Below are 26,954 nucleotides of genomic sequence, written 5' to 3'. Positions count from 1 at the left end.
ATGTTTTCCAAAGCAAAAATCAAGACACTTAACTTGTCCAGGATCTGATGAACTGAGATCAATTATTCTTTTTTGGGAAGGGAGGTAATTAGGGGCTTTTATTTATTATTTTGACGGCGGGACCAGGGATTGAACCCAGGACCTCATGCATGCTAAGCACGAGCTCTACCACTGAGCTCTACCCTCCCCTGGATCATTATTCTGAGTGGGGCAGGTGGGCTCTGTCCCTGAAGCCAAGTCTTGCCCCTCAACCCCACCTTCAGCACAGAGAGTCACTGGAACCAGCCGTCTCTCTCATCAGCAGGGGTCCAGGGAAGCTTTCATTTCACAGGGGCCACAGTGAGCAGCTGTGACAGAGGCCACGTGGCCTGTGAGCCCTGAACTACTTTGTGTCCAGCCCTTTACACAGGACATTTGCCAAGTCCTGTTTTGGGGTGTGGACCAACATGAGGCTCAGGACCCCGAGTTGCCACTAGGGAAGCCCCAGTCCAGAAATAAACATCTCTTTCTCAAGCACAGTGAGCTCAGAAGCTAACGAGGCTGCCCACCATAGAGATCCTGCCTGGACCACAGCTCCTAGGAGGCTCTCTCAACCCCCTCAAGGTCCCTTCACTGCCAGCTTCCGAATCGGGCTGGCCCAGGAGGCTGGGTCTCCCTTCCCTTGGTCCACGACCAGGCTGGGTCTTTGGGTGCTGGCTCTCACAGCCCTTGACATATAAAAGAAAACAAAGTCACACTCCTTGATCACACACAACAGCTAAATTGGATGAGAGGAAAATTGGGATTTGAATCTCTTTCTTCTTGGGCAACACACAAACAAAAATGGATTCCTCGGCCATCAAAATATGAGGCAGGGAGTTTGAATGGCTGAGAGGTCTGCTGGATTTTTACTCTTAACTAAGCGTGCAAGATGAGTACCAAAATCATTACATTTGTGTGTTTTTAATGGCTTGTCTGGGTTGTGTTTGGCCCGTAGCTTGTGACTGGGCTGGGCACCAGCCAAGATTTTTAGAATTCACACAGTTCTGTTTCCACATAATTATTTGGCAATTCCTAGGGCTTCTGCCATCCCTGTAGGTTATTTTTTTGAGTCTAACAGCACATTGGCTTATCAATCACCTGGCTAGATTACACTCTGAGCCCTTTCCTCATGGAGGCATGAAGTGCCCACCAAGCTCATGGCCACCCCTGTGAGTTGGGGGGTGGTCACAAGACTTCCTCTTACCTGTGATTTGGGGGGGCCCCATCAAGCTGGCTGCTGCCTGAGGCTCTCTGATGAAGCCCCTTGGCGAGGATCAGGCCGGCAGGGCTGGTAACTGGCTGTGATGTTAACAGAACGAAAACACTGGTGAGGGCATCCCTCACCAAATCAACCCTTACGTCGGCAGAACTGAGACCTTCATAACACGTCCCATTTCACAGAAAATACACTTCTTGGTCACAAATACCAATCAGTGATTCCTTCTTTCAACAGCTCTCTTGACTTTCATCTGGTTTTTATTATCCATGATGTTTCTGCTGTAGAGCTTTATAATCTTGGATTCACTTTTCCTGAAAATTGAAAATTAAATAAGCTTTGCTTAGTAATTACAAAATATGAATGGCCTTGTCTTTTAAAGAGAAGTGGGCAGAAAATATGACATTTTGTGGAAAATAACAGAAAATAAATTATAAGAAATACTTTGTGCTTTTAGTACTGAGATACAATACAGTTTACGAAGCATACATTTATTTGATATCTTTAATAAGCATACTTGTATTTGACATTTCAATGTCAACAATACAAAATGAATTCTTCCTTTGAAAAGGTGAATTATTGTTTTAAATGTGTACAAGATATATTTATATGTGAAAAACAGAAACAGACTGACAGACATAGAAAACAAACTTACGGTTATCAAAGGGGAAAAGGCAGGAGGGGTAAATTAGGAGCTTGGGATTAGCAGATACATACTACTGTATATAAAACAGATAAGCAACAAGGCTCTACTGTGCAGCACAGGGAAGGATATTCAGTGTCTTGTAATAAGCTATAAGGTAAGGAAAAAGAATATGATAAAGAAGATAAATAATACATATGACTGAATCACTTTGTTGGACACCAGAAACTAACACAACATTGTAAATTAACTAGACTTCAATAAAAAAAGAGGGATCAAAAGCAAAAAAAAAAAAAAATGCATATATATATATATATATGCATAAAGAAAGAAATCACACACAGGAAGGTAGGGATGTGTGGTTGTTCCCCATGAAGGTGGTGTTTTCTCTGTGCTGAATCCTGTCAACAGCCCCATCACCCTGACAGGCGGAGAGGGGCTGCTTTGTGTCCTTTGTGTCCTTTCTCTCCTTTCTCTCTGCAGCCTTAGTGGCCGGGGTGTGCCATCCTGACCACAGGGAAGGCTGCTTCTTTCGGCCTGGGTTCCGAGCCTGCAGCTGTGCTAAGACTGCCCCGGCCCCTCACCGGGCTCTCCCACAGGCTGGGACCTGATCACAGACACAGTCCTGGCCAGACCCACTGGTGATGACCCACCTTGGCAAAGTAAGGCCCTAACAGCCCACAAATGCCCTGGGGGTCCAAGATCTCAGAAGTACGGGCAGAAGGCCGGGGCCACTGGGCTAGGTGGGCTGCCCACGGCCGCTATACATGACAGTCGGTCCCTTAAGATCCAGGTGGCTCCTGGCGGAGAGGATGCCCCATCCGGCTGTCACAGGGCTGTGCCAGGGTCAGACTGGTCCTTGAGGGCTGGGGGTCCCTGGGGGCACTCAGGGCCTCTGCTCCTCTCAGGTGCACCCCGGAGTCGCAGGAGTAGCTACTGGATTTTGGTTTTAGTTCCAAGTGATAGAAACCTGTATTTTAGCCACTCAGAGTGAATGAAAAGGCCATTCCTTTTGCGGATAGCTGTTTCAGACAATGTTGGTATCTCACTGAGGGAAACCACGCTGTATTTACACGAAGCCCAGAATCCTGGGGGCAGTGCGGCCCCGTCTCCCCGTGACGTGGGTTTAGAATAGTGAACCATTTGTATTTGGGGGTGATGAGGGGATTTGTCCTTAGATTCTTATTGGGAGCCATTGGCTGCTTATTCTCTTAATTTATTTCTGGAAAATAACTGTTTAGATTAAAAAAAATTTTATTTAAAATAATTTGAGAAGCTTGTACTATATTTTGTACTATTTATTTTCTTCTGAAGAATAGAGTTAGACAAAATGGTTTTTAAATATACACATATATAAAATATATGTACATATTTATATTTATATGGTATACACATATACACATATATACTTATATAAAATATACAATATTTTATATAAGTATATGTTTATGTATGTATATATAACTTAAAGGTAGTTACTCACATTTTATGGGTAGCATAATAGAAATAACTAGAAGATTGATTTTAAAAACTTTAAAGTGTTTGCATATTATATTTAGTAAAATGTGCTAAGTATTTTTTACTTTGATACCATCTTAGAAATTTATCAATCCAAAGGACTCTCAGTGTTTCAAATTATTAAATTTATTAAAAAGTTACCCTTTGATGACTTTTAAAAGAAAGTTGCTAAAATTTCATGAATAGCATGCTTAGGTGCCAACTATTCAGCGCTTGTAATTGTACGAAAAATATGCGAGAGTCAAGTTCTCGATACACGTCAATATCACTGAGAAATCCAGCCATTTGTAGATCATAATACTGTAAATGAAGTGCTGTCTAACACATGTGACACTAAAATAGTCATTAGAACACCATATGCAATTATACTTCATGCAAAATATACAGTTGTAGTTTACCATGAAGCTCATCCAAGAACCTAAAACAATTTACTATTAAGAGAGGCTTTTAAATCCTACACTTTTTCTGCTTCTCACCGTTCAGGGCCCAAAAAACACTTTCGATCAATGAAAACTATTCATCAAGTGGCTATCTGACTAACTGCCTTCCTGGAGTTTTTGATCTGAGCAATTGCACAAGTTGTACAATCATTCTCCTCAAAAACGTAAACTGTATGCTATATATGTTATCTTCAGTGACTTATTTAAAATATGAGAGCCTCATGGGTCTTATTTGTTATAACCATGAAAATGTATAGAGAATAATTCTGAGCTGAAACGTCGATTGTGTGACCGGTACGCCTTGTCCCCATTCTTCACGTTGTGAGAACTCCAAGCCAGAGCTCCCCAAAGTGACCCCCTGTGGCTTTACCAAACATAAACACAACTCTGTGTGTGTGCAAACACGTGCGTCTGTTCCCAGTGCATTGCTCATGTCTTGGTATCTCCTTGGAGTTTCTCAGCAAAAATATAAAATAACATAATTTTTCTTTCCTAGTTCATCTTTTCAAAAAATGTTCCTATCCAGACCTTTGATAGCATGTTCTGAGTAGTGTTAGCTTTTGAAAAAATGCCTTTAATCACACCCAAATAGATGGCTCCCAAGGTTTAAATTGTGGGTATTTAATGTTACTGCAAATGTAATTTTTCTCAGACCTAAATCTTTCTCAGACTTCGACCTTTCAAAGGAAAATACCCACACTGGTTTACTTCACGTGTAAAAGTTCACAATGTATGTGGCGGTCTCACTGTAGGTTTAAAGGGACTCCCCATAGGTCCTGGCTGCATGGAGACACCATCTGTGTGTAGGACTAAAGACCTGCTCCTCCCCTATGATCCCCTGCCCTGCTCCCTGCAGCTGCCTGTCCTCTAGGCCTGTGTTATCTTCTGAGGTTTTGCAACCTGCAAGGTCGAAGGACCAGATGATTCTGAAGAGCAATTGTTTAACCTTTGCTAACATTTCCCCTCAACTGCATGGTTCTCCCCAAGTGCTGTTGGCACAGCTGATGGGTGAGCTGCTTGCACAGAGATGGCTGTTATCCGGGTGTCAGAGGAGATAATCAGGGCCTTGGTGGTGGTCAGCGTGAGCCCTGACAGACAGTCCCTCCACTCATTCAAACCTCAGCCCTCATTCACCTCCGCCTGCCAGGACTGGCTGCGGGCTCCAGCTGGGGGATCTGTGAAATCATGAGTGTCAACAAAATCCGTGTAACAGGTGTGCATGCTGTGCTCTGTAACCGGTGCATTTGCCATAAGTCTGCAGTAATCCCACAGTCCTGGCTCTGGGACCATCTGTGTCTGCACGGGGGGGCAGCAGCGGCACAAAGACTGTGGTGTGTCATTGACTGTCCCCTTAGGCTGGAGCCAATGTGAGAGTCGAGGACTTTGCAGAGGACAGTGCTGGTTGGGGTGGGGTGGGGTCAGAGGGCTTCTGGGTGGAGCCCCGGTGCGGTGCTGTACGTCCCACAGCTCCTGCTGTCTTGAAAGCAAGTCGTATTGTGAACGCTGTGAGCATGGCCTTAAGGAATTTGAGGATTCTGTCTGATCTGATCTGACTGTGCTTCAGACACTCAGCCCCTGAAATGTTTGAGGTGGCTGGGCTATCAAGTGTGGACTCTGCTGTCTGAGGCACCACTGCTCTGGGGTTCAGCACTGAGCTGGGCACCAGACACAGATTCTCCATTCTCAGTGGTGTTAAAGTTGTTAGACTACATCTAAAATATGACTAATATCCATCTTAGGTCACCAATCATGTGGATTTTAATTGGAAACCATTCAAGCACACTTTCTCCTTCACTTTCTACTATAATTCAGTTCTGTTAGTGAGAAGTTTTAAGAAACATGAGAATTATCTTCATTAAGTGGAGGTATTTGAAGGTATACGTCTCAGAATACTTTCCTAGTGAGTCTAGGATGAAACAAGAACCAGCAGTAACCGTGGTGATAACTCTCTTCCTTGTCTGGTGATGTGAAGTCTCGGGTCTGCAGGACGTGATGCTGAGAGCCTTGCTCTCCAGAACCATCCTTAGCTTGTGCTGAAATGTGGGATCCTGTTCCCTGATTAAAGGGCACCTAAGAACTTAGAAGAGCCCCGTGTGGTTGATGGAGCCAGTTCACCTGCACACAGCTACACAGGTGGTCTGTTTATTCAATACTTATGTACAAATCTGTAGAACTTGGATTTTTTCTTTTTTCTTTTTCTTTTTCTTTCTTTTTTTTTTTTTTTTTTTTTTTTTTTTGCATTTTCACACTGTCATTTCTCTTCTTGTGCTCCCTCCTCAGGTGAAGTCACACTTACTGTAAGTCATGAGTTTCAGTACCCAGTACTGGCACATCTGAGGCTGTGTTGCTGGGGGGCCGAACATTAACCAGGAGACAAGCACGCTATTGGTTTTCCTCCACCACAAGCATGATCTTCACCCTCTCTCTAGCCCAGCACTCTTCTGCTCTTGATTCTTTATCTTAAAATACCTAATTTTCATATCGTCCTTTACAAATAAATCACTCGTCTTGGTCTTGGGTCTCCGTGGCCTCATTGCTGAGTGAAGACATTGGACCAGCTGTTCCTAAGCTTTGCCCGGTTCCTTATGCATGTGATTCTGGGAATGTCCTGTGGTTCCCTCCTGAGACCAGGAGCCTGTGCAGACACCTGGGTGAAGCAGGCCCTTTATGAGTAAAATTTTACCTTTTCTACATTTTCCAGAGAAAGAAATATTAAATGATAGGTGTTTCCAAATATGCCCACAGTAGACCTCTTGGACTACTGAGTTTACAGGTGGATTTATGATGGGGGAGTAATTAGGAGCATAAAGTGGGGTGGTGATGAACTGGGCAAGGAGGTATAGAAAGCAAAGAAGATGCTACTGAAAAAACAAAATGAGCGGATAGGCTGGGGGACACGGGAGTGATACCTGTGGCCAGTAAATGGATGCACATGGCAGGATTGGTTGAAAGACAAGTTTCAGAACTGAAAACACCATTGTGGGCTCAACAGCCCAGTTCACAGCTGGTGAAGATGCAGCGTCCAGCCGAGCCCGGGAACACTGCCGCATCCAGCCCTACTCACCGGCGCGGGCACCACTCCAGCGGACAACTGGCTTCCTTGAGCTGGCTCCCTGTGGCTGCGGCCTGTAGTAGAGCCTTTTTTCACCCCTGTTATCTTGCTTGGAATTTACAGAATTAGAAATACAAGACATAATGGCAAGAAGGCTAATTCCCTGACTTACTAAATCTGTGCGTTAGCACTGAGATAAATAGTCCGCTTCCTCTCATTTCATCATTTTCTCTTCTGTTGCTCCAGAGGCTTCTCCAGGCTTATATTTTTATCATATTTATTTTATTGAGATACAATTCATGCACCATAGGATTCACCCATTTAAAGTGTCTGAGTCAATGTTTTTAGCATATTCACAGCTATGTAACTGTCACCATAATAAAAACATTTCAATCACCCCCAAAATAAACCCCACCCCCCAGTCCCAGCCTGGTCTTAATCTGTCTATGGATTTACATGTCCTGGACTTTTCCTCCAAGTGGAATCTTAAGTGACTTTTACGTTGTTTCTGCTATTGCTTTTTTTCCAGGAACATCTAGTTTGATTTTCCACACGGTTGTTTTTTTTTTTTCCCCCAGATCTTCGCCCTCTGGCCCATGAGAAGCTGGCGTGGTGACTTTCCCTTATTGGTTTGGGGTTTCTCCAGAGCTATTGCCCTCCGGGTCTCAGCCCCTCCCAGCGGTTTGCGGTGTTCCCTTGACAATCTGCCTTTTCTGCTCCAGACAAGCTCCCCTGAAGTTTGGGTCTGGTCTGCTCTGAAAAGCTACATGCTTTGGGGCTGAGATGCGGACGCCCTGCCTGGGCCGTAGGGACCCTAGGAACTCCAGGGCATCCCTCGGGCAAGGCTGCTCTCCAGCCTCCTTAGAAAACCACTCACCTATTCCAGGTCCATCCTTCCTGCAGAAGAGGCTGTAAAAGAAAGTCACCATTCCATCCAAACATCCTCTGCAATAGATAACATTTCAAAGATCGAGGGGATATGAAGAAGAAAGAACATTTCTTCTCCTCACAGAGGAAGGTAACCAAATCGAAAGCGCAGGCCACTTACTTAGCCTTCAGGGGGTTTTGAGTGGTGGAGTTGGCCACATCTCTGCGAAACAAAGGCTCCTTTCTCCTGCTTCCTCCAAAGGAAGAGGACATGAAGACATTGTACATGCGCTGTGCTCAGCAAACCGCCATCGATACTCATTTACTAATATCAGTAATGTCTCCCAGGGGACCAGTGTTCCCCGAGCTCTTCAGCATAGGTGTCAGTAAAAGTGACTGCTGCTCTCAACCTACTGACAGTTATTAGAAATGACCTTGATGTAATTTCATGCCTATCAAAGACCATACGCTAAGATTCTGAGAGCTCAGGTGAAGCAGGGAGAGACACCCAGAGCCAGCAGCAGGGGCTGCGTCTCCACTGATTACCAGTTTTGCCGGCCTTCTTTCACTGGAATACCGTCCTCTCCTGGGTGGAGCCATCTGCTCTCACAAGGGCTTAATCAGAGCTCTTGGAGCCCTTCTGTAATAGGCAGAGAGCTGTCTTCACACCTTACCTTGACAGGTAACGTGCTGGAAAATATGACAAGCATTGATGAAGACCCTGGACACCGAAAGCCCGGCTGGTCTGGGGGTCCTGATGGACACCTTCGCTCCCGGTCCTCAGAGGGTGACAGATCAGAAGCACCCTTCCCCATCTCCCCCCCACCCCGGGTCAGTGCAATGATCTGGGCCATTTCTAAAAGCCTGCTTTTCTCTCTAGCCTCATAGTAGGACTTCATGGCCATTTTAACACATGGGCCACGTGTGCACACTTGAAAAGCCAGACAGCATGAATATTTAATAGACAAATAGTATATTGATAATGGTAACTAATACCAAAATGCAGCCCCTACCTCTCTAAATTATGCACAGCGGAACAGTGCGGAGCAAATGCGTAAGGGTAACCTACCGCAACGTTAAACAAGACTCGCTGCTTTCATGTGGACTAAATTGTCTGTCCTTCCATCGGGTGACCGACTTGCGGGCTCTGAGGCCACTCTGTGAGCTCCTGGGACGTCCTGCTGGGATAAGTCCCCACGGCCTTGATGGGGTGTTCAGGGCCCAGATACACGCCTTTCATTTTCAAAGGGAACATACTCTTTCTAAGATGAAATAACTGAAGCTCTTGCTTCAGCTAAATCCTGAGCCACTCAGATGCAATCTCCTCCTTCTCAGTAAGTCTCCCTAAAGTCGCCTGTAGGGACCCAGGAATCTCCCCCAGTTTTATCAAACAATGATTTGCTCTGCTCTAACTTGTGTGGTCGATAACAATGATGATCTGGAGAAAATCCAAAACAATTTCTTACTGATGAAGTTTATGACTAATCCTGTCTAAGAGACAAAACAAACAAAACAAACCCCGCTCTGTACTAGAAATGCACACCAATCACGTCTACACATGGCAAAGGCTTGGCTTTTACTTTGTCTTTTTCTTTCAACAAAGGTCAGTCTTAATAAAATTTGAAATTTCTTGGATTTTGATTTTTTTTTTTAATTGGGGGAGGACGGTGGATCCCAACTGATATCCCACTTCTGGGATTAAATCAGGTATTTAAGAAACATCTGATAATTAGGCTTATGTGCAAGGAATGAAATACACTGGGCTGAAAGAATAGCACTGTGTGTGTGTGTGTGTGTGTGTGTGTAAAAAGCCCAGAGACAGGCAGGCTAAGGCACGCATCCCATCCTGAAGGTGGATTCATTAATTCAAGATCCGTCGGCGTCTCTGCTCGTGTGCTCTGAGCATGGTACTCCAGTCTTAGTGGTTACCTCTTGGTCAAAGGACAGCTGCTGCGGCAGTAGCAATTGGTCCATTTTCCAGGAAGAAAGAATAAAAGGGCAAGAGGGAAAAGTTATGTGATTCAACACTCTCTTCTATAGACTCTTCCCGGAAGCCACAGAAGGAAAAAAAGAAGGGAGGGACAAAGAAGGACATTCACCCAGCAACCTAACAAGCTTTCAGTTCTCTGTTAAAGGCGGACTACCCCCTTCCTGACTCCCCTTCCTCACCATGCCCTCTCTGGAAGCCACTGAATCATGTTTTCTGCGACTACAGTCTCCCATCTGACTTGGCCAAATCTCAACACTCACCAGAAGCTGTCTCAGGGGCTTTGACAAAGTGAGTCCCTCCTTGAAATTTGCACTGGGGACCCGCACCATCCTCGCAGCCTTCCTGTCTCACCGACCTCTCCCTCCTCTGGGCCTCCTCTTCTCAAATCCGACATCTGCAGTGCCCAGGTCCTGCCCTCACATCTCTTCCAAATCTTTGTTTCCTCTCACCATCAACAATGTGCTCACAGTTCCCAAATTTATATCGCTAGGCCTCCTTTCTGCTCTGAATTCCAGATTCATTTATCAGCTGCCTGCTCACCAGCTCCCCTCCTGAGTCGACCAGTCATCCCAGCTTAACATGCGTGAAGCATGGCTCTGGATTCCCTCACAGCCCCCCAAATCCATTTCCATCTAAATGTTTAATGTCTTAATTAATGACACCACCATTCACCAATTCTCTCATAAAGGCATTTAAATTTTTTTCTCTTAACCGACAACACATCCAGTGCAGGTCCTTTCAGTTCTGCCTTGAAAATACAGGGCAAGTCTGCCCTCTGCCCTCAGACTGTCTCAGTGCCCTGGTCTGAGCCCCTCGGCCCGTCTCAGTGCCCCAGTCTGATCAGTGGTCGCTTTTGGTCCATGGATGCTCGCCCTGCTTCTCCACAGGGTGGTCGTGCCCACAGCCAAGTCTCTGGTGCATTTCCAGTCAACCAAGGACAGAATGACATGTCCTTACCCCACCTTACCAAGCACCAAGCGGTCTGGGCCATGCCCGGCTCTTGGACCACTGTCTGCTGCCTCCTGGAGTGGAGCGGGGAGGACTCAAGGTTTCAGATAGACATCAGGAGAGGCGGGTGGGGCAGAGCTAGGAACAGAAACCACCGTGTAGAGTCAGGATGTGTTGGGTGAGCAGCTTGTGAATAGGCCCTTTTTAGAGTCTTGAGCATGTGGGGAATTAGAAACCATCTCTGGGGAAGGCGCTCTGGGAGTGAAGGCTCGTTGTGTACCTGCAGGGTGACGGGGCCAGGTGGCATCACACAGCACTGCAGGGAGGCAGAACTGAGCTCACCTGGTCTTGTCCCTGTGGTTTTCCCAATAAAAGAACTAGCATTTCCTGCATGCTCACTCTGCCCGCTGCTCCCTGTGAAACACATGCCCCACATCTTGCAACAACACAGTTACTACCTCATTTTCTCAGAATAGGGTTTGACCCTCAGAGAGGCTGAATTTCTGTCCCAAATCTGCAGTGTGTGCTGGTTACCATGGGTGACCTGCTCTCTGGGAGAGAAACCATCCTTTTCTGTGGACTGTGCCAACTACACCATGTAAATACTCACAACAGGGCTGATTTCAAGTTACCAGCATGGCCCCAAGCATCCCTCAGAATCCTAAAAAACAAACACTCAGCTTCCCTGAGCCAGAGAAGTACCCCCAACCCAGCACACCACCACTGACCCGGCCTCCAAGCCCCTAAGATCAACTATTTTACTCCGGTTTTACCCAGTTTTTTAAAATCCAGTTTACTAATTTTCCATCTTTCTTCAGATTTCATTTGAGGAGAACATTCTGTAACAAAAATAAAACAAAATAAAATATTGAATATCGTTTTATTCCCAAATTATGTTAGCATTTATATTCAAGTTTGGGGTCTTGACACTGATTCTCTTCTTATTTCCATGATTTTATCTCCAGAACCTACTGGTATTAAAAGAGGACTTCTCCATGTTTTTGTGGGTGTCTTACTTAATCGGTGGTGCACTGGTCATTGGCTCTTAAAACCCAGGCTTTCACTGAGTCATGAGGATCGGGCTTGACACAGGTTTTAGGGATTAAAAGATAGCAAGAATCCAGGTTATTATTAGGATATACTTAGCAAAAACTAGTTGTAGTTACCTGCTGAGAGAGACGTATAAAATAAAATGCTATTCAAAATGCTGTTTATATTGACATAAAGCTGATTTACAATATTATATTAGTTTCAGGTGTGCAGCAAGGAGATTCAGTATTTTTGCAGATTACACTCCAGTAAAATTTATCACAAGATAAGGGCTATAATCCTCTGTGCCGACAATGTGTCCTTGTTGCTCATCATTTTATATGCAGTAGTTTGTGTCTGTGAATCCCACATCCCTGATCTTTCCCTCCCTCTTCCATCTCCCCGCTGGTAACCACTAGTTTGTTTTCTGTCTGTGAGTCTATGTTTGTTTTCTGTATACTTCCATTAGTATTATTTCTTAGATTCCACATATAAGTGATATCATACGGTATTTGTCTGTCCCTGTCTGGTTTATTTCACTAAGCATGACACTCTCTAGGTCCATGCATGTTGTTGCAAATGGCAGAGTTTCATTCTTCTTTAGAGCTGAATAAATTGCGGTGTACTGAGGATTTGCTTTGGCTAAGTGATATTTAACAATGATTTTTTTTACCTTTGAACAGAGAACCTTCACGCATGGGAACGGTAAGGCATTGAGATGTAACATGATGAGAAACCATTTGGTATCAGACTTGGGACTCAAACAGGAATTTCTGAATTAAAACCCCTTTTTTCCGCATGATCTTCCAAAAGGGACCTCATCGTCCCCATTACATTCAGTTGCACACCTGCCCCAGGAGACACTCCTGTTCTTTGGGCTCCACTCTCCCCGGAGAGCACTGACTGCACCCTCAATGATCACCCCACCTTATCTGCTGTTCAACACGGATTTATTTTGAGCACCTACCATGTGCCAGAAGCTGTTCTAAAATGAAGTGCAAGACAGCGAAGAAAAAAAACACAAATTTAGGAGGGAAATACAAAATAGCAGAGCCACTCAAACAACAAAATACAAGTAAACACTATATTATGTTTTCTGTAGAATAAGAGTCCTTTAAGGGCAGGGACAATTTCTAGCTTGTTTCCCACTAGGATTTCCCACCTAAAATGGGACTCAGGACAGGCAGATGCTAACTAACACATAATGGGTATAATTTTCATAATGAAGGACAAAAATGAGATATGAAATTTGAATGCCCTTTAGAATACAAATACAATCACTTAGGGTATTTTATTTAGCATATAATGGCTTTATATTAAAGAAATATGTTTACTAAAATGTATTCAATGATCCTGTTTAATATTAATTACCTTTTGCAAATAAACATTAACATATTAGACAACAGTAGACTTTTCTAATCTTTATTTATTTTTGTATATATATATTTATTGAAGTATAGTCAGTTTACAATGTTGTGTCAATTTCTGGTGTCCAGCATAATGCTTCAGTCATACATGAACATACATATATTCATTTTCACATTCTTTTTCACCACAGGTTACTACAAGATGTTGAACACATATAAAGTAGATAAACAGTTGACTTTCATTGTCTTTTTTCTTTACAGAGAATTCATATGTATACACACAGACACATAGACACAAATATATAATCATATACCAGAAATGTCACTTTTGTTACTGAAAGTAGATGGCATATATTAAAAATTCTAATCAGCTTGTCAGCTATTATCCATTAGTAAACAAAAGAAGGACCTTTTAGGTGTAACAACATGGTATCTGTTTTCCAAGCTTGTGGATTAAAAGCCAGGGTCTTGGGAGCTGAGACTGGGTTCTTGATGCTCGTCCACCCATCACATCGGTAATGAAAGGTACCGGCGCCTGACTCCTGTTTCGGAATCCACTTTGTTACCTTTGTTTGCATCCACCCAGTACTTCTTGAATGACTAAGCAAGATGTCTGATCTCAAGTGTGACTGATAATTTACCTACACATGACTAATTTCCAGATATATCTTAACAGAAGCCTCACTCTGCCCGCTGAGTCTCGGTTTCTTCCCCTGTATCATGAAGTGGAGAAACCCATTTGCACTCTGCACTTCAGATATTGGAGCCCTCCTCCTCGATCCCGAGTGCCTGAGAGGATACGTCAGCACAGTGTTCGGTCATCTCCACACACACCCAGGTGCACAATTTCAGCTTATGGAAACACCAAACACCCCTGGTAATGCAGCCCAGGCTTCTGAGAACGGACCAAGCTGAAGCAGTATGAGCATTAATACTGGGATCTGGGGTAAACTAGACTCTGCGACATACCACAAAGGCAGAGTTTTCACTCCCAAAACCGAATTCTAAGTTTAAAAAAAAAAAAAAAAACTCCATGGAACCATTTTCTCTAAGTATTCATTGTTGTCAATACCTTGTGTTTATTGTAGTTACTCAAGTTTTTCTTAAGATGTCAATTTAAAAGTAGTATTATATTATTATGATCTCATACTTACTTTTAATTCTCAGATAAAATTTAAGCACTAATCAAATGGTGATGGCATAAACAGAAAATCCCACATTTTAATATGGATAAAATAACCCCATTCACTTTCTATAACAAGCTCCACAGGGAATAGCCTCAAAATATTTTTATTCAACTAGGTTCTAGAGAATCCATGATTAAAGAACTTACAACAGTTCTCTGCTTTGATTCATACGTTTTTGTCACCACATTCTCTGGTCTGTTCTGAGTATCCGCTTGACACGACAGTCACGTTACATTAAATACAACTTATTATTCTTAACATTAGCCTCTGAACTTGGCTGTTTCATTTCATTCATTTATATTGTATACTTTTTGCACATTATCACTTTGGGTTTGTTCATTTTTTCCCTTCTTTTCTGCAAATTTCCAATTAGTGATTTTTCACAACAAAAGGCACACGTTCCCTGGAATGCAGGGGGGTTGGATCTTGACTGCCCCTGGCGATCCCAGTTTAGATCCGCAGCCTCGGGGGAATCGCCGCCCTTCACCACCTGCTGCTCTCTTCCCCGTTCACCATTTCTCCCACCTCATTGCTCTTGGTCTGTCCTTGAACAGACTGAAAGATTAAGTAAGCCTTCTGACACATGTATTTTTGCCTCTGGGAGAAAAAGAACAGCAGGGCGGGGCTGTAAAGGCGCTGGACTAACAATGAGCAAAGATGACACGTGGGTCAATCTGACCCTGCCACTGAGTTGCCAGGTAGCTCAGAAAAGTCACTTTCAAATCTCTCAGCTGCTCACCTGCCAAAGGAGGGCTGTGTGTTGACAACTGTTTACTTCTCTTCACTCACATGTCAAGATGTTAACATCCCACAGTGGCTCCACCCACTCCATTTGTCTGACGGTGTAAGGAACTCCCTGGAGGTCCCGCAGCACGTCATGGACACAGTCACGTAAACCCATGAGTCTCCCCACTGCAAGCTGAACCATGTTGTCTCCCACCCAAGGCGCCATATGCCTTCAGTTTCTCCTGTCAGCCACAGCAGTTCTGAAACTACCTCTGCAACTCTCCAGAATCTTTCCCAAAGCAATCACCTGTTTAAGAAAGTGGGCTTGTTTTAGACCATACTTTATGACTGTTGGAAGTACTCCCACATACAGCCAACCATTGGCTCTAAAACCCCACTCCACTGAGAAGTTATACACAGCCGTTTAACATGCCATCAAAAACTAAACCCTAACAACTTAATTTTAGCCCCTAGGTTCTCACTGGCCTGGTTCTTTAGAAACCATAATGACTCAATTGCAGAATGCTGATTAAATACGCAGTTCATTACAAGTATAATGCTCACACATTTACCTCATAAGTAACCTGTGTTAAATGAAGTCTTTTACCTTCTTTGGGTCACTGCTGACTAACAGCTGATTTTGAATACACACACACACGTAAGAATTTCCCAGGTCCTCTCTTAAATCTTTAGCCAGTTGTGGAAATCTGAAAAACGTCTCAGAACCTCTTTCGTGCACACTAGTGTAAGTGACTTCACAGAGTCAACACACGCAAACGTTTAACACGCATAAACGTGGTGGACTTCAGAAGCCAAAGCCTCGCCTGGTTCCTGCCAAATTACTTTGACAATGTAAGCTGATTACACTTCAATAAAAAAAAATTACTTTGACATCCGATTATAGGTGACTTGTTCTAACTTCTGGCATTTGCACCTTCACCGTATCAGGCAGCTGGAACAGCAGACAATGGAATTAATTGGCTGGTTTTCACAGGTTTTAACAAACACAAACAAAAAACCAGCTGGGTGTTGTGTTGTAACCCTCCTGCAGTCTGATTTCAGGTTTGTAGATGTGGCTGTATTTGTCATCAGGGCACTTGAAAACTCTATTTGGCTTTTTTTAAAAGCTCCAATAATTTCTAGATATATTTGTTTTTAAATAATCCACATGGTGCAATGGGACTACTAATGGATTAGTTATTTTAGATAATTTATAGAAGTCACCCGGACAACAATTTTCATCTTTAAACCAGTTATATAAATAAGAAAAATTGTGTGCTTTGCAAATTGTGGCATTATAAAAAGTATATATTGGGCAGGAGGTAACTGGTTTTGGACACTTCTAAGAGAACGTTTTTCATCTAAAGCTGGATTATTATTAGTCTCACAAATTGAGGGCCATTCCCAAAGACATGGAACTATGGAAAGTTCACTCAGCCTAAGGCCGACCTTAACTAATGGTTTGACCAGAAACGGGAGCTCACTGCCTAAGGCAGGTGATCCGAATGGTGGGTTCAAACATGCTGAAAGAACGAAGGAGAATACAACTCTGTCTTTGTAATTTACCTGATACGTATTCTTGTTTGCTATGAATCCACTGCCTTAAGGATTTTTTTTCTGTATTTTTTAATCCCCCTCTCCCCCAAAAAGTAGGTACCAAGAAAGCAGGTCTTGTCACTGGAGAGCACGTGTTTTGGAAGTCACCTGTCGCTGGTTGCTGGCAGGCCTGCACGGGTTTACACTGCGGCATTGCAGAGAGCCACCTTTTCACATCAGAAAGGAAGGGCGCCCTGACAAGACCCCAGGGCTCAACAAACAGGGCTCAGCTTCCCTGACCGCCACCGAAGGCCGCAAACGTTTGCACCTGTTGGCTGCTTTGTTCTCCGTGGCTCAATGCTGTGGCCTCCTGGGGTCAGCAGGGCCCTTTGATAAAGGAGGAGACCAGGTCAGCCGAGACGGAGACACTCAGGAAAACGCACGGTTTTCTGGACGCTGGACAGTGCGCACAAGAACGCGTGACCTCCCGCTGCACACGGGCAGTAGGACAATGCAAAAACGTCTAGAGGTTTGTCTCCTCTTCACTTTATGAACCGTTCCTTGATCCACGCACCCCGCTACCCCCGGCATTCTTCTCCCATCAGAATAACATCTCACACCACGTCACTGACGAGCTGGGTTTTTTCAATAACCTCTTGACAGTATCAGCTGACTCCAGTTTTTTTTTTTTCAGGATGAGACTATTACCAATGACACACGCTCCTCTCCATTCCTGGTTTCCATTTTGCCACCTATGTTAGAAAATTATTATTAAATACAACATCCAACAAGACCTGTGTAATAATTCATTCCGGTCACCCCCCTGACATATACGCCACTGTTTTCCAATACTTCACTTTGAGCTTAACTCCACAAAATTAGACATTTTAATTATTTTACAGCCAATGTGTCCATATTTACTCTTTTCTTCCCTCACCATTCTTTTTTGCATCAAGGATGTTTCTTCAAGTGCTTACTTTTAGGAGTAATTTTAGTGAGGATCTACTGGTAAAAACACTCAATATTTTGAGCGCTTATGTGTGAAAAAATTGTGGAAAAATGTGTAATATTTGAAACAGTTTTACATTGTATCAGTGGTAGTTAGTCAAGTTTATTTTTTAACAACTTGATGGTGTTTCAGTTTTCTGCTTTTGGAAAGTCAGCTGTCAGCCTGTGGTTTCACTAGAGGTGATATTTCTGTTCTTTGCCTCTTTCTTTCTTTTTGAAAAGTTTCTTTGATGTCATCAATTTCACCCATTTTAATGCACACTCAATGAGTCTGTGTACAGACAGTTGTACAGACGTCACCACAATCTAATTCTAGAATATTTCCATCAGCTTAAAAAGAAAACACATACCTAATGACACTGACTCCCGCACCCCGCACCCTGCCCTGGGGAGCCCTGAACCTCCCTTCTCTCTCCTTTCGGAGATTTCACAGAAATGGACTCACACCCCGTGCGCTGCTTTGTTTCCCCCTGCCCCGAGCTTCTGATCCTTCTGAAGTTCAGCCACGTCGTACTTCCCACACCTTGTCCTTTTATCCTTTTATTCCCATTGCATGTCTTTGCCACATTTCGTTTATCCATTTAACCAGTGAGTGGACGTTTGGGCTGTCTCCAGTTTTGCTTATTATGAATAATGCTATGAACATTAGTGTACTGGTTTTTATATGGACATATACTTTCATTTCTTGACTGTATACCTAAAAGTCAAATTTCTGGGTCAGAGGGTTAATCACATTTTTAAAGAGCTGCCAAACTGTTCTTCCCAGTGAGTGCACCGCATTACATTCACAGGAGCAGTGTATCAGGGCCTCCATTTCTCCACATCTTTCCCAGCACTGGGTATTTTCTCTTTTTTTATTACAGCTATTAGAGTGGGTGACAAATGGTATCATTATGGTTTGATTTGCATTTCCCTAATGACTAACGATGTTGAGATTTATTTTTTAATGTGCTGATTGGCCATTTATATATATTCTTTAGAGAAATGTCTATTCAGCTCCTTCGCCCACTTAAATTGAGTTAGTTGCCTTTTTATCTTGAGTTACAAGTTTTAAAAAAAATTCTGAATACAAGATAAATGATTTGAAACATTTTCTTCTGGTGTTTGTACTATTTTTTCACTTTTTTTGATGGTGTCCTTTGAAGCACAAGGTTTTCAGTTTTCAGTCCAATTTGTCCATTTAAAATTTCATTGCTTGTGCTATTGGTGTCACACCCAAGAAATTATTGCCTAAACCAAAGTTAGGAAGACTTACTCATGCGCTTTTTTCTGAGAGTTTTATATTTTTGAATCTTACTTTTAGGCCTGTGATCCATTTGAGTTAATTTCTGTGTATGGTGTGATGTAGGGGCTCGTGTACATTTTGTATATAGATGCCCAACTGTCAAAGCGTCATTGTACCCTGAACTTTTTGGCACTTACCACGTTGAAGCACCCACCCACACACATACTTACTTGGATAGCAAATACAAGTCTTAGTCTGCAAACGTGGGTAGAAGAAATATTTCATTTTTTAAAAAATATTGATGTTGTATTAAAGTCAATTTAATTTCCCTGGAGAAGCCCTTGAGGAACTAGTCATGCATCAATAAATGTTAACTTACTACACTCACCGCCCAGCCCATGTGGCTGGTCTCACCACACTGCTTCTGCTCTTCCCAGGATGGGGCAGACCCGCCAGGTGAGCCATTCACATCTGACCTACACCTCCTGTGCACCAGCTGGAAAGGCAGCTCCAGACTAGGGCAGGGATGGTGATTCAGGGACCAGACTGACAGCCCTGGCTCAGGCTTCTGGCATCCACCACCTCAGAGGCAGCAGCTCTTCTGGTGGCCCAGCTCTGGGGTGTGGGTGGGAGCTGGTCCTGAAAGCCCATCCAAGGATACCTCTTCAGGTCCCCTCCCAAATCCTCTCAGCTGCCTGTCTGCTGGAACACACCAGAGCCCATATGCCCAGGTTGTCTATGAGAGAACCAATGCACGTGACAAGAACACCTGGCAGGACTGTGACTCCCAGTGGCCAGGTGATCCTGGGAGCATCGTGTAACTGTTCTCACCTAACCCTCATGTGTGCCCAGGACACAGCGTGGCATCTGTGCAAACAGCACAAGGTCCACCTTCTCACCTGCATGCTCTTTGCCTCAGTGATGCTCTTGGGCCCCTTTCTGGGTCTCTTCCTGCTGAGGGGCAATTTATTTAATCTTTCAATTGTTTAAGCTTCAGGGAAATGAAAATCAGTTGAGAAAGGACTTAATGCCACGGGTTTAGCCCCAAAACTCTAAATGTGTGCTCCGAGTGGAAGGCGGTCTGCGCGTCCTCCATGGGAATGAAGTGAGGTGGGTAAAGGGTGGAGTCCAAGCATCTCCCACACTTGTTTATCCTCAGTCTCGGCAGACTGAGCCCCGCGGAGAAAGTAGGTCCACGTCACAGATCACGGCTGACACTCAGCACTTAACACACCGCGTAGAAGAGCAGGCCGTCTCTGTAGGCTGAATGCACGTTTCTCTATTGCTTTATGCTTTTAAACGTCTTTTGTCCCCAGATGATGTAGCTGCCCACCCACACTTGCTCGGGGAGAGGCATGTGTGCGTCTGGGGGGAGGTGTATTTAACATGTCAATTTACTTGGAGTTAACTTGTCTTTACAGTATAATAAAAGGTCTATCTTTTTTCCCCCTGTTAGAACAAGTTTTAAATATTTTTCCTCTTGGGTGGTATGTTTGTGTCAGAAAACTTCCCACCAAAATAAATGAGGTGAACATGCTTCAATTGTGTCATCTTCACGGTTGTGTTATTGTGAAGTAATAAAAATGAACTGGTTTCAGTCTGTACTAACACACAATGCGCAAAAGTAAAGAATAGTGAAATTTAAACATAATGGGCCACAGTACAAACTAAGAAAGTCCTTAGAGGCCATGAACTCATTATTTCTTATCATATATATCCCTAACCACCTCCCATTAAAACCAAACGAAACCAGAAGGCCAGCACTAATTTCCCCACCACTTGAGGCCTGTGCCTGGCCGGGGCCAGGTGTCAGTACCCAGCATGTTATCCCGGAGTTTTCAGTATTTGGGGGTAAAGTGTCTTGCACGTTTACTGTGCTACAGTCTTACACAGACTAAGGTACATTTGGAGCTTTGAGGCTCTTTTAAAATAGCCTGCTAACTACTTTACCAACAGTGTACTTTAAAAACATTATGAGACCTTTATATTTTAACATCTGCAAATGTTACTTGTGTTACTCATGTGTTGGAATGTATTCTTAGGTAATCTCACGTGAGATCTATCTTGTCCTCCAGGAAGGGAGATGCTGAGGGTGGAGGCAAGGTTTGCAGCTGCCTGGATGGTTGGAGAGGATAAATAGTTGTGTGCTCTTCGTTTTGGTTCGGACCTTGCATCTCCGCCCTGAGAGAGGAAATGGGGGCATAAGCGCCCCTAGTTACTTCTAAATCAGAAAACTTGCTTTCTTCAGCCAGCAGAGCGCAATTTGGCATATTTTTTAAATGTAGATTTTTTTTAGTTTTGCAGTGAGTGGAAATTCCACCCACACCTACAGAGATTGGCTTCTGATTTCTGATGCTGTTGCAAAACTGCATCCCACTTTCTTTGTTTTCACAGGTAGTTTAGTGAAGTTAGTTCTGACTACACAGGACAGTCAGAAGCTACTTTCAACTGGAGAGAGTTTCACTTTTGGTACCAAAGCAAATACTGGACATCCATTAATAAATGATTCACTTTCAAATGAGTTACACACAATGCAAATGATTTTATTTTTTAAAGCGAACTGCATTTATAGTAGGACAACAGCATTTTACAAAAAGCACTTCCCCCCATTTCTTATGTTCTCTCCTGGGCTTAAGGATGCTCTTTCCATTTTGTTGAAAACTCAGGGAAGAAAATCACCACTGATACTGAAACGAGATTTATAATAAAACAGAGCAGATATAAGTTTTGACACATTCAATTGCAGACACATTTCTCTTTCCCTGTGTCTGAACTTTAATCAGGATCCTTTGTTGTGCAGTGAAAGATGAGTGAAGCCCACTCAGCTGTAAGCATGTGCACATCCAAAGCCTTCATAATATTAGTTAAAACCAATGTGCTGCTTTTTAAATTACTGCTCATGGTACAAAACAAGGGACGGCTCATTTAGGAACGGATCTATATTGGAAAGGGATTGGTAGATGACAGAGCAGTACATCAGGCTGCCTGGTGTAAGATCATCAGGGCTGTGCCGCGCTGGTTCAGGGCTATCAGTCTGGTTTGCCTCCAGCTGGCTGGGAGGCGAGGTAGCAGGTGAACCTTCCATGAACAGCACTCCTGCCGGCGCGGCACAGGGGCTGCTACCTGGACACAGGGCATCACGCACATCTGTAACAGACAATTGAGGAGACGCACCTCCGCCTGGTGTGTATTGATCACGTGCAGCAAAGTTTGGGCTGCAGTGTGAGGGTCCTTTTCTTTATGCTTTTATGCTGTAGCTCCTGGATTTTAATGAGCAGACAGACGAAGATCTGTTCTGAGTGCGACACATAGATGCAAACATGCGGCTAGCTCTCCAAGAGAAATGCCTGTATGAGGAGGAGAAAAGGGGGTGCAGGAGAAAGTTCCACCTCAGGCAGGGCCAGCGTGGCCAGACCACGTGGGACCACCCAGGACATCTAAGTCTTGCTTTTCTCTCACACGTTCGTATGACAGTGTACTGAAGACCACAAAACACTCCGTAAACTCACAAGCAATCACCACTGCAACACTGCAGGTGTGTCTACATCTGCCCCTGTTAACAAACACACCTTTTTGGATGGAGACCAGATGAGGCAGGCCCCAGATGCACTGAATTGTTTCAGATAAGCAGGTTATGCCACATTTTTACCTCTTTTGATTATTATTGTCTTAAATCAGTGACATCTGCTGTAGGGAATAATGTTACTAAGCTGGTAGACTGTGCCTTGGAGGATGGTGTGCTGTTGAGGACAGGAGGGGAGAGGGGGGGCTGGAGGCAGCCCCAGGCCCACGAGGGTCAGTGGATGATGAAGGTGCTGTGTTCAGTGACAGCTGCTCTCCTTTCCTGTCCAGCCCCTGGGGAGGCGGCCCAGTGGGCGGTGCCTGCATCCCTTTCCGGGGGATGCTTACCTGTGTAGGAGCCTGCCCTCCACCCTGGTCCTTACAGGCTGCGCTCACCAACAAGCAGATTGATTCTGGTCACCACTGACATAGGCTTGACTGGCACACCTCCTGTTCTTTTTACATTTTAATGATCACGTGCTCTTTATTTTATTTTATTTTTTTGGCTAATCATTTGGCTGGTCAAATAGCTTGATGTTGATTCATGGTCGACATCAAAAGCAATTTTTAAAAAGTTAAGGCAATAAGATCAGGTATTTGAGCAAAACAGAAAAATAATGAACTCCTTAAAGAAGATTTTATAATATATACATACACACAGAACATTTGGAATGTCTATGGAAAACATCAACATGGTATATTTCACAATTTTATATTAATTAAGCAGTGAAATGCAACAAATACTTATAGCAGCCTTGATAAAACAGGTAAGTGAATATCAGCAAATAGAACACAGGAATAAAAATGTAGCATTGTTCCTACTTTAAGGACAAAGGAACTTTGTTTAATACGTAATATAAAATGTAAAAGTTAAATGTATGTGTTAATTAAGATTTGATTAACTAGTTAAAAACAAGATTCTTTGTTGTTCAAAAAACTCATCAAAAGATGCATTTAAATGTTGATCTCTTCAAATGCATGTGGCTAATTCATGTGAAATGGGGGTTCTTTCTCTGTCTCTTTCTCTTTGTCCCAACTGTCCATATTTAATTTCTCATTCATTCTCCCTCCCTCTCTCTCTCTAGCTTAGATGCCTGGTTGTCTCTTTTCTTGCACGTATGCAATTTATCTCTTCCTTCCAATTCATCTGAGAACTTACTTCAGGAAATGAGTAACTATCTAAATGATTGGCCTGTCACCCCAACCTGTGGTGGAACGGGTTGGACCCAATGCCCACGCAGTGATAAAATGCTGCCTTATCTTTTTATAAGAAATACTTTCACAGGTAACAGGTGTTACTTTAGGATCTGTTCCAAGCAAAGGTAGACTATGAAAGTTACTAAGTCTTTATTAAAATTTGATGGGAAAGCACTTTCATTTAGCTGAGTTTACATGGCAGAAAACAAAAAGAAAAGAATAGATGGTTGATGCTATCACATTTATAATAAATCTGGGAATAAAACACCAGACACAATGAAAGGCATAATTTTGCCAGTCAAAAGGAATTATTAAAGCAACAAATTTATAACTATTGAAGGCAGTTAAATTAGGTCATTTGCATAAGATTTCTTTGGAAAAGTGATGACCTGTCATCCAACATTCAGGAAGAGCCAACCACCAGTGAAACACTGTGGCAGTGTGGTCGTCTGTGGGGCTTAGAGGCTAGTGAAATTTCCACCATGAAAAAGATAATACCCTATGTACACTTACAACAATCTGCTCAACTATGAAAACAAAAATGTTCTCAGTACAAACCTCTAGAAATGTTAGATAAACTTCTAAGTAAAACTACTTTATTGCAGTGTTGATGTTACAAAAAATAAAGCCACAAGAAAGAAATGAAAATCAAACCATCAGCATGAAAGATGGTGCTGGGACCCAGGATGGAGGGAGTGGTGGGGGACAAGATGGTGGAGGTGGAGGTGGTGATGATGGAGGTGGTGAAGATGGTGGAGGTGGTGATGATGGAGGTGGTGGAGGTGGTGATGAGGACAGTGGTGAAGGTGGTGGTGGTGATGAGGATAGTGGTAGAGGTGGATAAGGTGATGATGGTGTTGATGGAGGTGGTGATGAGGGTGGAGGCACTTCTTACGTAGGCTTCACTGTCTGTGAAGACACAGAAGATGAAGTCTTCAGCCTGCTTAGATGGACAGTTGGAAATGGGGCAATGCCTTTTGCCAGAACCCTTGAAAATTTGTAACTTTATTAAAAGTTTTGACCAGAAAAAAACATAGCAGTTGACTCAGAGAAACCAAAAGGACGTTTTATGCCTATTCCAGGCTGTAGGTGAACATCAAAGAAGCAGTGCTCCCAAGAATCTGAAACCATGGACCTGCATTTCCCATGGGTTAAGTGTTTGCGTTTATTCTACTCACCAAGTGGAGAAAAATTTATGATCATTGATGCTGGACTAGTAAAAACCTCATATGATCAAACAAAAATACCTTTCTGAGGTACATTTGCACAGTTCAGACTATACATAATTGGGACAGAAAAAGCAATCCCCTTCAAAGATGAAAACAGTGAAAACTGAAAAACTCCCTGGAAACCAATATATTGCAATAAGAGCCTACAGGCACACCCGACACATACACTGCTAGTGCAGAGACTTAATGGATTTTTGTACATAGATCTTTTATTCCACAACCTTACCAAGATGACTCGTCAGTTCCGTGCTTTGTGGTTGGCTCCCCCGAACCCTCTATCTAGATGGTCACACTGTCCTCGAGTTTTCACCTCAGTGTTTCCCTGGATGCTTTTATTTTACTATTTTTTTCCTTGCCTGAAGTCTCCACTATGATTTTCAAAAGAAGTGATGGGGATGGAATTCTCTTCCGAATCAAGTTATTTTAAATGTCTCTTCTGTGTATTACTCTATCATTTAGACTGTTTTTATGGATTTTTGTTGGTGGTTGTGGTGGTGGTGGTGGTGTTTCTGGGATCTTGTTGCATTATATTGGCTTCTAGAGAGTTCTTCTCCCAGCCAGTGTCACCACACAGACACCCAAGAAGACCTGTCCAATCTGAGCCCAGAGCTCATGTAGAAACATTACAATGGGCAGAATGGCAGTGAGGAATCTGTAAAAACAGCAATCATCCGACATACCAAAATTTCTGGGCTATAGGTAAACAATAATTACTAAGAAAACTGGGGACTTAAGTACAAACATTACTAAAAGAAAGAAAATGAATTAGCTTAGTAACCAAACTGAGAAGTTGAAATGGTAACAGAGTAAACCCAGAAGGATAAAAGAAATGACTAACCTAAGAACAGAAAATGATCCAGTGGGGAAGAACGATAAGATTGAGAGGATCGACCTCAGGAAAACATGTTCTTTGAAGTAAGCAGCAAAATGGGCAGGCTTGTTTAAGTGAGAAAAGACACATGAAAACATATATATTTGGATTATAAGGAGTACCTAACAAGAGTGGGAAGTTTTGAAAATTATAAGAGCATATAACTCTATATCATTAATTAATTATATATATAAATATGTATTCTATATATAAAGTTCCTTATATATAGTAACATGTATAAAATTTATATGTATGTTTATATGTAAAGTTTTAATATATATACCCTTTATAGATAAAAAACTTTATGTATACTATATATGGAACTTTTTATAGATATAAAACATCATACAACCATAATATCAATTCATATAATTTAATATATATATTTTAGAAAAAATGGACATTTACAAAACTGACTCTGATTTTTGACTAAAAGAAAATGAATTCTGATTTTCCGTATATTTAATCTATTTTATACTGGCATATAAAAATTATTTTTAATGATTATTTAAATTATTTTTTGAAAAGAAAAGCAGAATTTCTTGCAGGAATGATGCTCAGGGTAAGTCATGGCAGTTGTCAGCCAAGGGAGGCTGACATGGGGTTCTAGGAGGTGAGCGGCCTCAAAATGAAAAAATGCACGAGGAGTTGCCATACCACTGGACAGACTTAAGCAGGAGACATGATGGGGTTAACAACACTTTATTCTATTGCCACAGGGAGGTGCACGCCTATGATGCACCTGTTCTGCTTTTAATCTGTTCTCTGTCAGCACATACGGAATGTGAATTTCTTTGTTTATTAGGCTTACAGAGTATCTCTAGTGCATGCATGCTTCTATTTCCTTTGTTATAAATCTTACATAATTGACGCATGTGTACAGCCATTATTTACTGCATACTGCAAACATGCTCTGATCGTGGCCTTGGGTCCCATGGCCTTAACTCATCTCAAGGCCAGCTCTCAGTGGTAATACCTCAGGTGAGCGTGGGGTGTCCTGGAAGGGCAGAAACTTCAGCCTTCGTAGGGGGATTAGCACGTGGAAGGTGGGAGGGTGGAAAAACAGGACCTGAGTCCAGAAAGAAGGAATGTGGAGTCACATAAAAGCAGGGAGCTTTCGAGTAGTGTCAGGTAGTCTGCTCTAAAATGACTGCAGACTTGGTGGGATGTACCGAGACAGCAGGTGATGGAGATGACACCATATGCTTGGTCCTTTGTCCCCACTCCCATAAATCCTGTCATAAGAACAAGCATTGGTGGGGGGGGCAGTACAGAGGCAGGGGGTTCGGAGGCACCAGCTATTATGTATAAAGTAAGCTGCAG

At 43.0% G+C, this 26,954-nt stretch overlaps 1 long non-coding RNA gene across 2 annotated transcripts in view; it reads right to left on the bottom strand.

The window, feature by feature from the left end:
• Positions 1-21,297: 21,297 nt before the first annotated feature.
• Positions 21,298-26,954, bottom strand: part of LOC116659784 — a 46,521-nt gene continuing 40,864 nt past the window's right edge. The window contains exon 3 of one of the 2 annotated variants that reach the window (XR_004315130.1): positions 21,298-24,440. This is a non-coding gene — a long non-coding RNA (uncharacterized LOC116659784). The remainder of the gene's footprint in view (positions 24,441-26,954) is intronic. The other variant, XR_004315129.1, reaches the window with a different exon arrangement.

This window comes from Camelus ferus, chromosome 25 (assembly GCF_009834535.1).
Source record: "Camelus ferus isolate YT-003-E chromosome 25, BCGSAC_Cfer_1.0, whole genome shotgun sequence".
NCBI classification, from domain to species: Eukaryota; Metazoa; Chordata; class Mammalia; order Artiodactyla; family Camelidae; genus Camelus; species Camelus ferus.
The sequence above is the reverse complement of the archived record's forward strand: the minus strand, read 5'-3'. Positions and strand labels throughout refer to the sequence as shown.